Here is a 14,755-nt window from a genome sequence, read left to right as displayed (position 1 = left end):
CAGTGTTACAGCATTGCAGTGTGTGACAGCGCCCCCTCTCCCGGATGTCACTCTGATCCCCATCACTGGCTGACAGGCCAGGAGAGGCCAATCCCCAGCTTCATCAGTCACGGCTGGGTCCAATTAGCTAATGTGTACATTGGCCCACTTGAACCCCCTCAGCCCATCCCTTATAAAACCCAGGCATTGCAGGGAGCAGATGATGGGTCAAGCGGGCGGGCTAGTCCTGTTTGTGGATTTTGGTGAGGAGATGGAGATGGAGATGGAGATGGAGATGGAGATGGAGATGGAGATGGAGATGGAGATGGAGATGGAGATGGGAGGTGGAGGTGGAGGTGGAGGTGGACAGTGCGGGGCTGGGGAACAGTAATGCCCCTGTCCCACTTAGGAAACCTGAACGGAAACCTCTGGAGACTTTGCGCCCCACCCAAGGTTTCCGTGCGGTTCCCGGAGGTTGCAGGTAGTGGAAGCAGGTAGGGAGACTGACAAAAACCTCCAGGAACCGCATGGAAATCTTGGGTGGGGCGCAAAGCCTCCAGAGGTTTCCGTTCAGGTTTCCTAAGTGGGACAGGGGCATTAGGTTCGAGGCTGTGGAGGGGAGATCAGAAACAGTCAGGGAGATGATGGCCTGGTGTTTGCCTGTGGGGTCAGTCAAGGGGTGGGTATTAGGAGGTATCTGGCTTCAGCATGGTAGAGGTCAGCCTGCCAGACTACAATGGCGCCTCCCTTGTCGATGGGTTTAATAGCAATGCTGAGCAAGTGGAGGGATGGATGTGTGTTCAGAGGGGGTGAGATTGGAGTGGGTAAGTGGAGTGAAGTCAAGACATTTGACACTGTTCCAACAGTAGGAGATTAGTAAGGTGTAGAGAGGGTAGAAGGCCAGCAGATGGAGTCCAAGAGGAGGAGATATGTTAGTTGGGAGAAGGGGTTTTCACGGGATGGTGATGACTCCTTGCCAGAGAACAAGGCACAGAGGTGGGGGTGATGGAAGAAAAGCTCTACATCATGGCGGGCCTGGAACACATTGAGGAGGAGCAGAGGGATACCAAGGTAAGGTGTCTGTTGAGGATCTACTGCTCTTTATGCAGGAGTGGGTGGTGGGGTGGAGGGCAAATGGTGAAACACGATAAGTTTAAGGGCTGGTGTCAGAAGAGAGCAGAGTGTTGGAGTGAGGCTTGGGTGGTGGAAATGTGGTGGAATAATGGGGGCTGAGAAGGGAGGGAGGTGTGAGAGTAAGTATAAGGGTGGTGGTAGGAGAAGTATGGAGAGAAGGCAGGTACAGGATACTGAGTTGGATGATCAGCCATGATCATATTGAATGGCGGTGCAGGCTCGAAGGACCGAATGGCCTACTCCTGCACCTATTTTCTATATTTCCAAGTAGCTTGGTTGGAATAGGGGGAATAGCAGGAACCCGTGGTATCATTACTGAGGTTCCCTGTTGGAAGGGCGGTGAGCAGTAGAACCCAGGGGAGTCAGCAGGGGAGTTGGTCCGTGATGTGGTTGGAGCCAGCATTGTGGGGGCACATGGCCTGGAACCTAGGTGAGTCGACGGCTCTGGGCTACTGGCAGCCGGGGGAGAGGTGAAGATCTCTGCCTGGACCATGGGTGGCCGGAGTGCAGGTAAGGATTGGTGGTGGCGTTGACAGGCCCAGCCTGGGAGCAGCTGTGCGTCGGCACCAGTAGGCTCGGCCTGGAAGGATGTTAATGGGTGAGGCAGCATCTAAATGAACCATACATTCATTATGCCAGCATTTTTGTCCACCTTCGATTTTCCAGCATCTGTAGTTCCTTCTTAAACAGGATGTTAATAGTCCTTGATTATGTTGGCTGCTTTCCCAAGGCAAATTTTTGTGTGCATTAAACCAGCTCATCGGTGATTCCAGGATAATGGGCATAATGAGTGTGGGCATAATGAGTGTGAATTATACAAGAGTCACATCAAGAGATAATATCACTCTTTGAATTCTTCATTAAAGAGACTGCAAGTATGGTCAATGCAACCAGAACAACAGTGTTTGCTGGTCTGTCAAGTCCTAATGATCTGCCCATCATTTATTTTGGGTATAGGGCTCAAATGTATATAGTTTGTGGAAGATTATGGTTCATGTGCATTGATGCCACAATTGTACAGAAGAGTAACGTGAAACTTCAAACCACTTAAATACTTCAGAAATAAAATATTTATTGAAAGCCGCAAAATCAAAGGTTGCTAATTAAGTTGATCTTCGGAGGTCAATCACTCGCAAGATATGTACGCATTGTTTAACTGAATGAAAACCTGTTGCTACATTGCCTGAGACTGGCTCAAACTATGATCCCCAGTCCAAGGCCCATCGGTGTCTTGAATTCATCTCTTCCTTAGTAATTTCTGTCGCCATTAGTGCCAGTATATGGAAATCATTTACTATTTATGTCAGTGTTGGAGCCCTTTATGTGAAGTTGCCAAACTCTCCAACTGGTGTGACAATTGGTTCCCCATTTACTTCTTGTACAACCGTGCCACTTAATATACAGCTGCCAATTCCAGTGGCCAAGCACGCCCCCATGAGGACTGGAGCCATAATGCAGGGAGCTTTTGTTCTGGTGGCCATGTCAATCAGTGAGCCCATCTTCAAACATTCTCATTTCAGCAGCATTGTTTGCTGCATGAGACAAGAATGATCCCAGGAATGAGTAGGTTAACACATGATGAGCGTTTGTGGGCACTGGGCCTGTACTTGTTGGAGTTTAGAAGAATGGTGAAAGAACATACAGAATAGTGAAAGGCTTGGATAGAGTGGATGTGGAGAGTCTAGGACTGGCGGGAGAGTCTAGGACTAGAGGTCATAACCCCAGAATTAAAGGATGTTCTTTTAGGAATTAGATAAGGAGAAATTTATTTTGTCTGAGGGTGGTGAATCTGTGGAATTCTTTGCCACAGAAGGCTATGTAGACCAAAGATCGTAGAGGGACAAGATAGACCACTCCTCGAAAAACGCGTAGTATGACGTGTGTGACCGTCGACGCCATATTGTTAAGCATTTATTGGGCTGTAATGGCGTCCTCAGCTAAATCTTCATCTCACTGCTCCGCTATCAATTGTTCTAATCGTAAATCTAAACGACCCGACCTGTCATTCTTTAGGTTCCCCAATAAAAAAGAAAGGTGAGAAAATATTTTTATTATTTTCAGTCGATATTCTGTCGTGAAAATGTTATTTTCTGTTCTCCCATCAACAGCCATTGGGAAATGGGTTTGTCGGTACATTATAAAGTTATTAGACTTATGTTTAATAGATCTTTACTTACCATAATAATAAAGACAGTTTTAACACTTCTGTACATTTTAGGTTTTGTTCTTGTAAGGGATTTATTTCCAAAATATGGCCCGCGGACACATTAGGCCCAGTGGCCACGGGATTTTTCGAGCTCAGATTCGTGTCCGAGAATGCGGCGGCTGTTACCTATTATATCCCTCGAATTGTCGAGACATCACAAGCAAAGATCACAAGCCCGCCGTGATCACAAGCCCGCCCATTCAAATATTATACAACTCTGCTCTTCCCCTTCTCCCTCTTCTCCCTCTTCTCCCTCTCCCCATCTCCCTCTCCCCCTTCTCCCTCTCTTCTGTCTCCCCTCTCTTTCGATCTCTCTCTCCCCTCTTTTCTCTCGATCTCTCTCTCTCCCTCTCTTCTCTCGATCTCCCTCCCTTCCCTCTCTCCCTCCCTTACCTCTTCGTGAGAGTTGGCAGCTCTGCTATGCCTTGGGTCCAAAAGAGGATAGAAAGAAAATACTTAATGGTCTTTGTAAGAAGATTTTAATAAGCTCTTCTACATTTAAGGTAAATTGACATATTAGAGGCAAAATACATCTTCAACATACAGATCTCCACACAACTGAAAACAATTGCATTTAAGTGATATATCATCCATTGTTCAGGCATGTAGTTATGATCATCTTTCTTCTTATTAGTTAATCCTAAATGATATCTCCTGTAATTTCAGATGTCAACAGTGGGTCCAGAATACTCATCGACAAGATCTCCTGCACCGAACTGCAGAGTATTTGTCAAAATAACTGCCGTCTTATGTACATTGTGTGAAATTGTGATTTGTTAACTGCACAAAACTAATGCAAATGGCGATACATGCCTGCATTTGGCCCATACCCCTCTAAACCTGTCCTAACCATCAAATAACCTAACAGAACTGTCATGAGGAAAGATTTAAAAGACTAGGCTTGTATTCACTGGAGTTTAGAAGGATGAGGGGGGATCTTATCATATTGTTTACAGTGTACTATGTTTACAGATTCTGTTGTGCTGCTGAAAGTAAGAATTTAATTGTTCTATCTGGGACAAGCTAGATGCAGGAAAATTGTTCTACATGACAATAAAACCCTCTTGTTAGATGCAAGGGGATCTTATAGAAACATCTAAATGAATAAAAGGACTGAACAAGCTAGATACAGGAAAAATGTTCCCAATGTTGGGCGAGTCCAGAACCAGGGGCCACAGTCTTAGAACAAAGGGGAGGCCATTTAAGACTGAGGTGAGAAAAAACTTTTTCACCCAGAGAGTTGTGAATTTGTGGAATTCCCTGCCACAGAGGGCAGTGGAGGCCAAATCACTGGGTGGATTTAAGAGAGAGTTAGATAGATCTCTAGGGGCTAGTGGAATCAAGGGGTATGGGGAGAAGGCAGGCATGGGTTATCGATTGGGGCTGATCAGCCATGATCACAATGAATGGCGGTGTTGGGTCGAAGTGCCAAATGGCCTCCTCCTGCACCTATTTCTATATTTCTAAAACACTCATCCAGCAATCCTCGAGCCCACCAGCTCATCCCGTAGTCAATTCATCAGCTTTTCCATAAGAACTTCCATCAGTTCTTGCAAAAGAATGACAATCAGCCAATCTCGATTACCCTCAGCCCATCAAGCAGTCCCTTAATTCGCACAGAAGTCTGAACTATTGAATGCTCACTGCATCTCTTTCCATGTCAGCAAGTTAATATCCAGCTGCATATGAACCATGTGAAAAATGAATAAATAGATGCATGTGGTGCAGTGATTTGTGCAACACTATAGGCCTGGAGACCAAGAGGAGTTCACCATTGAACGGAGTTTGAACGGGGGGCTTGAGGCCCCCGACCGAGGAAGAACAAAAGGAAGGGACTTGAACTTTATTTCGCCTTCCATCACAGTGAGGAATGTGTAGGAGTCACTTTGGTGAATGTCCGTATTAAAATGTGTTTTTGAGTGCTGTTGCTTTTAATTGTATGACTGACCTGGCCAATTAAATTCCTCGTATATTGCAAAACATACTTGGAAAATAAAATCTGATTATGATTCTGAAAAGCCTTTCCCTTCCATACTCTTTCCTCTCTTTGATCTTTTTGCAGCTGACTGCCTTTCTGTACTTGTTGCAAGAGATTGTCGCGGCATCCAGCATCCTCGGAGAATGTAGAATTAAAGGCAGTTTTAAAGATGGTTATTTGCCTCAAAATTGGGTTATTGTATCTCCAGAACCTCCCCAGAGGCTCTTGGAGACACAAGGTTCAAGAGGGAACACAAAAAGCCTAATTAGGAAGAATATTAAGAGTAAGATTTTCAATTAAAATACTGTAATTGATGGAAACTTGCCTTTAAATTGGTTCCTGGATGAAACCCTGATGGTTCTCACATTGTCTCTTTAAATTTACTCTCCTTTTCACACTTGCATTAAAACACACAGCCACCACCATTCACAGTGATACTGCCCGGCAGTCTCATAATTACAGTCTACACAGCTACCTTGACAGCCACACAAAATGATGTAAATAAAAATTGTTTTCCTGTTTAAGAAGTTCAATTGAGAATTATTTGAAATTGTGGGGGTTGATACAAAATACTGTTGACCCACAAATGTGTTGATATGAGACATTCACATTTAAAAAATCCATGTCGCAAAAAAAGCAAGAAGGTGCCCATGTTATTTGACCAACTTGCCAGATTAATTTAAATATACACAATACACAATACAATTTATTTGTCACTTGAACCTCATAGAGGTTGTTGGAGCCCCCGGCATGCGCTAGAAAAGTGCCGCAGCCATTTAAGCCACGCCGGGCGATGATGTAAGGCCCCGCTCCAGGTCATCCTCGACCCCCGCTACTCGGGCGGAATAATTTGCCGTTGCGGAAGCCCCGAAAAGCGGTCTCCCAGCAGGGACCCGCAGGCTCCGATATTACTGTCTGCCAGGCCTGCGGTTGGAGCCTCCGAATCTCCGGGGCTCGGGTCACAGCAGCGCATGGGTACATATGTAGGTATGTATGCATTAGTTTTGCTCCTAATTCCCTTTTCAAAATCATTAATATATATGGTAAACAGTTGCAGCCCCAACACCAAGCCTTGTGGCAAAAAAATCCAGAAGATTAGTCAAACATGATTTTCCTTTCATAAATCCATGTTGACTTGGACAGATCCTTTTACTGCTATCCAAATGCCCCATTATTGCATCTTTAATAATTGACTCCAGCATCTTTCACACCACCAAAGACGGGCTAACTGGTCTGTAATTTTCCGTTTTCTCTCACGCTCCTTTCTTGAAAAGTGGGATAGCATTAGCTATCCTCCAATCCACAGGAGCTGATCGTAAATCTATTGATCGTTGGAAAATGATAATATATATAAATATATATGTATGTGTATATATGCATGTATGTGTATATATGCATGTATATGTGTGTATATACGTATGTGTATATATATATATATATATGTTTATATATGTGTATATATGTATGCATATAAATGTATCAATATGTATGTGCATTTTGTGTATGTGTGTGTATATATGTGTGTGTATAAATATATATATATGCATATATTTATTATTACTATATAATTATATATATAATTGCCTTTATGGTTTATGTATATCATCTTACAAGACAAATAAATTAATAGTGATGATTTAAATCAAAGTTGCTTCTGATACATGAGAATAAACTATTATCTCTAACTTGCCTCTCACACACAGACACACATTCATATAAATATATTAAATATATATACGTTAAATTTAATTTTTTGCAGTGTGTGTTAAAGCAATACAATGCAAGGGAAACTACACAAAGGAGGGGTCTGTTCCCGCTACAAGATACTTGAGGATCTTTGCTTTGGATCAAAGATTATAGCGGAGCTCTATAATCTTTGCTTTGAATCACAGCGGGTGGAATACCGGAAGTCGAGTGTCGCTGTAACAAATGGCGGCCGTGACGTTCCGTTGCGTACTACACGTCAGCCCATTGAATTTCGAAGGAGTGGTCTATCTTGTCCCTCTACGATCTTTGATGTAGACCGTCAGTGGATATTTGGAAGGCAGAGATAGATAGATTCTAGATTAGTACAGGAATCAGAGGTTATGGGGTTGGGAGGGCAAGATAGATCAGCCATGATTGAATGGTGGGGTAGACTTGATGGGCAGAATGGCCTAAATCTACTATCACTTATGGCCTAATTACCCAAACTGATACCAAGCTTTGCTCTGAGCTCCCTGCCCCCTCTAATTTATGTCTGTGTCTCCACTGTCAGCCCTTGTTCATTTGGAATGCTTGAGATGTATTTGTGAACCTATTATCTGTCTCACCAGGCACGTTAATACGTGAAAGTTTGTTGTGGCGAATGGTCGCTTGAGTCAATCGTTGATGCACCTTTACGACTGAGTGAACACATGAGAATCATCATGGTCGTCCTCTGCTGCAGTGATCTAAGCTTAATTATGATCTTCACCATCTACCAGGTACTTTCTGGGAGCAGCCCTGAGTGATGGAATAGTCGCCTAGATCTGGGACAGAGTCGGCAGTGAGTTTGAGATCCTGTGTGGGGCTTGAACCCACAAACTAAGGTCATGGATCTACTCGCGGAATGATAGCTAATGCCTGATAACCACCAACTGGAACTTGGAGCATGGTTCTTCGAATATCTGGACATAAGAACAACAATGTTTTGCAAAGAAAATGTTGACACTAACAATCCTCCACAGAAGACAGACACAAAAAGCTGTAGTAGCTCAGCGGGACTGGCAGCATCTCTGGAGAGAAGGAATGGGTGACGTTTCGGGTCGAGACCCTTCTTCAGATCCTTCAGCATTGGTTTCCTCCTACACCCCAAAGAAGTGCAGGAGAATAGGTTAATCGGCCACTGTTAATGGCTCCTAAAGTACAGGTGAATGAGCACTTTGGGCACATTCAGTGTCCAATCCAGTTCCCCCACAGAACTAGATTGGACATTGAGGATTGAAGGACATTTGCAGATGGATTGCATGGTGTTGGTGGAAGCAAGTTAGGGAATGTAGGAAGCTTTGTAGGGTCAGGGAGATGTATAAATCCTTGCGATGTAAAATAGTAAGATTAAACAAGAACTTACCAGTTTGAAGTTTGATCTGTATTTTATGAGGAGGAACGTTGAGGGAATACATGAAAGAAGCCCGCTACTGCGCATGCGTGTCATCCTTCAAAGCAGCGGTGTGAGGTCACAGATACCCTATATTGACCTAAAATAGCAAGATTATCAAAGAGATACCAGCTTAAGATATGACCCTATGAGGGTGGGAGCGGAGGGCATGTATTCCCTCAACGTTCCTCCTCATAAAATACAGATCAAACTTCAAACTGGTAAGTTCTCGTTTAATCTTACTATTTTACTTCGGAGTCACGTGAGGGACTCCATGAAAGATTTCAAAGCTCTGTGACCTCATGCCGTGGAAACGAGTCCATGCTTCACAACTGCCTTGGTAGTTAGAGAGAAATTGTTAATTATATTCAAAGCATTCATACCAATTATTTAATGGAGATGATAAATAATATCGAATTAATTCAAATCATAACCCTGTATTCTTCAGAGATAAATTATCATACAGAACTTAAAATTGTTCCCCGAAAAAACGTTCCCATACTGCTAACTGGTTTGTTAACATTTCTGAAACGTATTCTCCAACAACCATCCTGCAATCCTGAGGATTTGGTCCATGGATACATCAAGGCGTTTTGCTGCAGATGTAGCTGCAGCCCTGGTGGGGTGAGAATTAAATATGTTATTGTCCACTCCCGCCTATCATATCCCATATTTCAGCCACCGCGAAATGGTCTGAGTTACACTCTATGGTACAGTATCTTATAGCTGATTAAACACCAATTCCTTGCCTCTGATAGCCTTTTTCCTTTACTGTATAACAAAACCGTACTTTACTATACAGAGGCATTGTCCTCCGGGTAGGCCATCAATTCTATGACCTGCCCCGCTAATCCTGGCCTATTTTGTTTAATAATACGGTCCTGGATCACAAACCCCAATCTTCGTGCCGCAATAGTGAAGCCATCCAGTCTTACTTTTAGCAATAACTGGAGCTTATGCACTGTGACTAGCGCTATCAGCATTACCATTTCTAGTTAGTTATCCAGATTTAATGCTGTAGCCGGCGACCAATTCCTTAGCAAGATCAAAGCCACACTTACATTCCAAATATAGTTGTCTTACTGTTTCTTGCCATTAATAACTTGACAATGCACTTTCGGCACTATTCACAGTGCTGAAACACAGTCCTCCATATTGCAGGCTGGTAAGCAACTGTAGCACCCCCGGAACATCCTTATTTCTGTGGTCCAGAAAGTTATCATGGCAGTAATTAGTCCATTTTAATATGACCTAAATACTGTTATAGAGTAGACCTTCTTCGTGCTGCTGTGATCATGTCCACAGTTCTTTTGATAGCCCCATGTCCCGTAGCGGTGTTTTAGAGTCTACAACCTACTAAATCAATATTTTCTATGACATGGATAGCTATCCTCAGTTACTGGATGCACCAGCAACTTAGGACTATGTCTACCGTTATACATAGTTCCAGCACCATGTCCTGTATCCCGGAAAACCATAGTTGGGTAAGCCAATCAGGTACTAAGACATCCCCGATGCCGATTCCTGTTGAATGTCCCTTCGTACCCCAAATTTATAAATAGACAAGGAGGTAATACATAAATGAAAAAACCCTCCCCTAGTGCAGTGAAACAGCATCTGTAGCTTCTGCCTCAGGATCTGGTATCAATGATACATACCTCGGTAACTGGTGATTTAACCCCGGATGCAATTCTAATATCCGGCCTTACCTACTTTACTGATTTTAGCAAATACCGTCTATCCAACACCCATTTAGTACTTCCAATAATTTTTCGTGGCCTGGTGTCTGCCACTGAATTAGTATCCCTGGTAGATACGTAGCCAATAACCAAATATTCCTTTGGACACACCATTCCCAAGTTTAATTTGCCAATTCATCACAAGCTGGTGATATCTTTCCACCCATATGACTTATATATGCCATCACTGAGGTATTATCTATCTACCATCTACCATGCTGCAGTTTCATTCCTGAGCAATAAGATTTTAGCCCATGAAATGCACTTAACATTTCTAACCCTTAGTGTTATGTAGGTTAGCTTCTTATATATTCCATCTCCCCCATAGCTCGAGATGGTATCAGTTGTACCATCACCAATTGCACTGGCATCTGTTTGTAATAGCACAGCCGGGTTGCCTCTGTGGCTTTCCATATTAGTAAGTCATTAACATATTAAATGTGTTAATGGTGTCAATTTTGACTTAAGTGGATGGACAATGCATCCCAGCTGCACAAACAATTGATTAGTGGCAACCACTGCCTAACATGCCAATTCCTAAATTATTCCCACAATAAGGATATCATCCAACTATACCATAATTCTATGATTTTGGTGTTGCAGCAGTCCCAACACTGGTTTAAAATTTTCCCCCAGTTTGATATTGAATAGCAAGGATCTTAAATTAATACTTCCCATAGACTAGCCTGCTGCACACTAAATCTTAGCACTGCTAAACATATCCATTTTTAAAATGAATATATTGCACAACATTGTGAAGTATTGATAATCCATAACAATACGGCATCCCCCATCTTTCTTATTTCTAATAAAGATGTTTGAGACAAATCCTGGTGTTCAGGTTTAGTTTATTTCATACCAGCATGTATATCTATCCGGTTATGTACTGGAGGGTTTTGTTCGTGTAGAACTCTATCAGATATCCCTTAAAACTGCTAAGGATATATCTGTCCATGGATATATTACACCAAGCATCAACATGAAGTTGCAATATCCCCCCAACTTCCGTGCTCCCTATTAATACTGGAGCCCCAAATTCACCTACCTCCATGGTTATTGGTGGTAACCAAGTTATTTTCCTTGGTTTCATATGCGGTTGTGGAGAGCCTAAAGGTTAATGTTAGTTTGCATCTCCACAGTGGTCGTCCCGGCCAAACCCTAAACAGGACGCTGCTGCTGGGTACCTCTGCCCAATTCTTTGTAGTATAATTACAAAAACACACTACCTCTCTTAGGATGCACATAAGGTTAATGTCTTCCCCAGAAATCCTTTGGATGCTTTAATCAGCCCCAAAGTCAAGCCACCACGCCAATTCTTTACCTGTTTAGACAGGTCTCCCCCCCCCCCCCAAATAACGGGGTCTATAGCCCTTTGCTCACATAGTATAGCGAACTAGGGTCTAGAGCTGGCTGAATGGCCCTTCAACTACACATTTCAAAAATAGTGCTAGTGGCATCCTTAAGGTCACTAATTTTGTACACCTTTTTTAAAAAAAACATGCAGGCCAAAGCTGTATGCACGCCATGAGACCTTTCAGAGTATTACGGCCTTCCCAACACGTCTGCAAATGCACCTGTAACAATGGCTACATTGAGAGCACCACAATATTCCGGGGTATAGAACCCTTGCCAACACTTCAGCAAACTATTAGCTTGAAGTTAATGGGTGGACTCACAGTCCTTCAATACTCACAGCCATCCTTCTCGAAATCATTCTCTGTGAGTTCTGCTGGCAGTACTGCTCATCATGTTCGGCAGGTCGTTTCCCCCCCCCCCTCAATAGGGGACAGTGGCTCCATCACCTGCTCAGGCTTTACCCCGTCAGACCTTCCATACCCTCCTCAGAGGCGTCCGACATTTCATGCAGCCCATATGGGAAACTGCTGTGGGACTTATATTATTTGCCCACTGTGGCTATCCTCCAATCCCGGAGCCTGCCACTATGGAGAAATTTACTCCAGCAAACCGCTCCAGCCGACTTACATGCTCTCGGGCACTAGTCGTCGCGGGTGCTTAATATATGGGACCGCTCCTGCCGACCTTGGTGTTCTCGGGCACTAGTCGCACGCGGTATATCCCACAGCCCGTCCCCATGCCTACGGGCACTGGACCGTTCCCCATGGTCCTGGTACTCACGGGCACCTCTACCCATTTAGGGTGAAGTTTGGCACTCGCTCCCATCTGGGAGATGCTGGTGCCGACATTTATTGCTGCCTGCTGCTGGTCATTAAACAACAGCAAACTCTGTGTTGGCAGCCCTTCAGCTCTATACTGACATCAGTAGCTGGTTGCCTGCTGTTCAGCAACACACCAGTAACGACCTGTGGCTGTGCCCTGACGTCCTTAGCTGGCTCCCTGCTGTTCAGCAACACACCAGTCTCTTCAGAATACAGCAGGCACGTCTGGAAAAAAGCACCAACAAAGGTAAGGGAAATTTGTTCTTACCTGTACTGGTTTTCAGCCTGCCGTTTTCGGAGGAACGTCCTTCCTCCCGCAGCCCCACGGACCCCGTAGCGCAGGTCCATGGGCTGCTGTCCCCGATGTCGGCTCTCTCTCTCTCCCGGGTGGTGCAGCTGCTTCAATCAGCTGCGGAGCCCCTAACGACTGCATCTAAAAAATAGACCCGACTTGGTCTAGAAACTCCCCGGGCCGTGTAGCTTTGTTTCCCGCCCGGCAGCAGTCAATCTTGCCGGTGCGGGGAGCGACGTCGGGCACAGCTGTTCTGTGCTAAAAATAGCCGTTTGGGAATCCCCTCCAGAGGATTCACACTAACGGCTGCTGCTAGCCACTGGCTGCAATATTTCTGCAGTCTCCTCTCCAGCTCCTGCAGCTTCTTGTATTTCCTACCTGCAAGGTAAGTGGAAAATTTTTTTGCAGTCTCTTACCTGCTTCTTTGCATTTCTCTCTAGGGAGACGTCGTCTCCCACGTCTGACTCGTTCAATGCGTGTATGCGATATGACACGCATGCGCAGTAGCGGGCTTCTTTCATGGAGTCCCTCACGTGACTCCGAAGTAAAATTGTAGGGATTCTGGTGCTGCTGCGGGAGATAAAATTAGGTGTTTGAGATTGGTAGGATTTGGGCTTGGGAAGCAGGTGTGGTCTTTTCGATGTGAAGTTTTCAGGGTAGGAAACGGATTGAGTGGGGCTAGAGATCTGGGGTGGATAGAGGTCAATGCAATCTGGGAGGATGAGGAGTTGGGGAAAAGGGATGAAGTAATTTACTGAGTTGCTAGAGTCCTCCACTGCTGTAAAACTCACGGACATTCCAGCAATAGGGCTAATAGACAATAGGAGCAGGAGTAGGCCATTCGGCCCTTCGAGCCAGCACGGCCATTCAATGTGATCATGGCTGATCATCCCCAATCAGTACCCCATTCCTGCCTTCTCCCCATATCCCCTGACTCCGCAATCTTTAAGAGCCCTATCTCCCCATGACCCCAAGTCATACTCTAAAGAGAAGAGCTAAGATTACCATAAAACAATTTTTCATGGAGTTGTGCAATTGAGTTTTTTTCCCCCTCACAATTCCCAAGCTCTCAATTGAAAGTATCCAGAGAACCGGCCTCCACCGCCCTCTGAGGCAGAGAATTCCACACTCACAACTCTCTGTGTGAAAAAGTGTTTCCTCATCTCTGTTCTAAATGGCTTACCCCTTATTCTTAAACAGTGCCCCCTGGTTCTGGACTCCCCCAACATCGGGAACATTTTTCCTGCCTCTAGCGTGTCCAAACCCTTAATAATCTTGTATGTTTCAATAAGACATCCTCTCATTCTTCTAAACTCCAGAGTGTACAAGCCCAGCCGCTCCATTCTCTCAGCATATGACAGTCCTGCAACCTTGTAAACCTACGCTGCACTCCCTCAATAGCAATAATGTCCTTCCTCAAATTAGGGGACCAAAACTGCACACAATACTCCGGGTGTGGCCCCTACATCAGCCCCACACTCACCGGATAAACATCAAGAGGAGTGTTGCGTAGGGAATGTTCTTGCTCTTCAGGATCACAGAGATAACGGATGCTACCAAACTTGCAGAATGCCACAAAGTGACCCTGAAATGGTCATTACTACATGCCACTCAATTGTGAGGGGGGGAAAAAAACTCAATTGCACAACTCCATGAAAAATTATTTTATGGTAAATTAGCTCTTCCCTTTAGAGTATAACTTGGAGTCATGGGGAGATACAGCACAGAACCAGGGCCTTTGGCCCACCAACTCTGACTATTGAATCCCTTTTTTTACACCATTCCTACCCTAACCTACTTTATTCTCAACACATTCTCATCAACTCCCCCCAGATTTTATCATTCACCTGCACTTTAGGAGCCATTTACAGTGACCAATTAACTTATTAACCTGCACTTCTTTGGGATGTTGGATGAAACCACTGGGCAGTGGGTAGGTGCTATAGACCTGCACGGGAAGGTAGACGCTCCCGCCCCCATGAGTCTCGGGCAGATGGGGAGTGTCAGCCTGGGAAGGCAGTCCATCTAGGAGAGGGAAAACTCTGATTTAAAACCTCCACTGCCTTGTGGCCATATCCATTCATGGAAAAGGCTCCTGGAGTAAACCTCAATAAAATCTGGAGTTGGAGCCC

General features: G+C 44.5%; 1 long non-coding RNA gene across 1 annotated transcript; it reads left to right on the top strand.

Annotated features, from left to right (window-relative positions):
* Positions 1-1,111: 1,111 nt before the first annotated feature.
* LOC129697943 (uncharacterized) lies at positions 1,112-5,337 on the top strand. Its single transcript, XR_008723588.1, has 2 exons — positions 1,112-3,147; positions 3,986-5,337. It is a non-coding gene; the product is annotated as an uncharacterized LOC129697943 (long non-coding RNA).
* Positions 5,338-14,755: the final 9,418 nt, after the last annotated feature.

This window comes from Leucoraja erinacea, chromosome 6 (assembly GCF_028641065.1).
Source record: "Leucoraja erinacea ecotype New England chromosome 6, Leri_hhj_1, whole genome shotgun sequence".
NCBI lineage: Eukaryota > Metazoa > Chordata > Chondrichthyes > Rajiformes > Rajidae > Leucoraja > Leucoraja erinaceus.
This window is presented reverse-complemented; position numbering and strand designations above follow the sequence as displayed.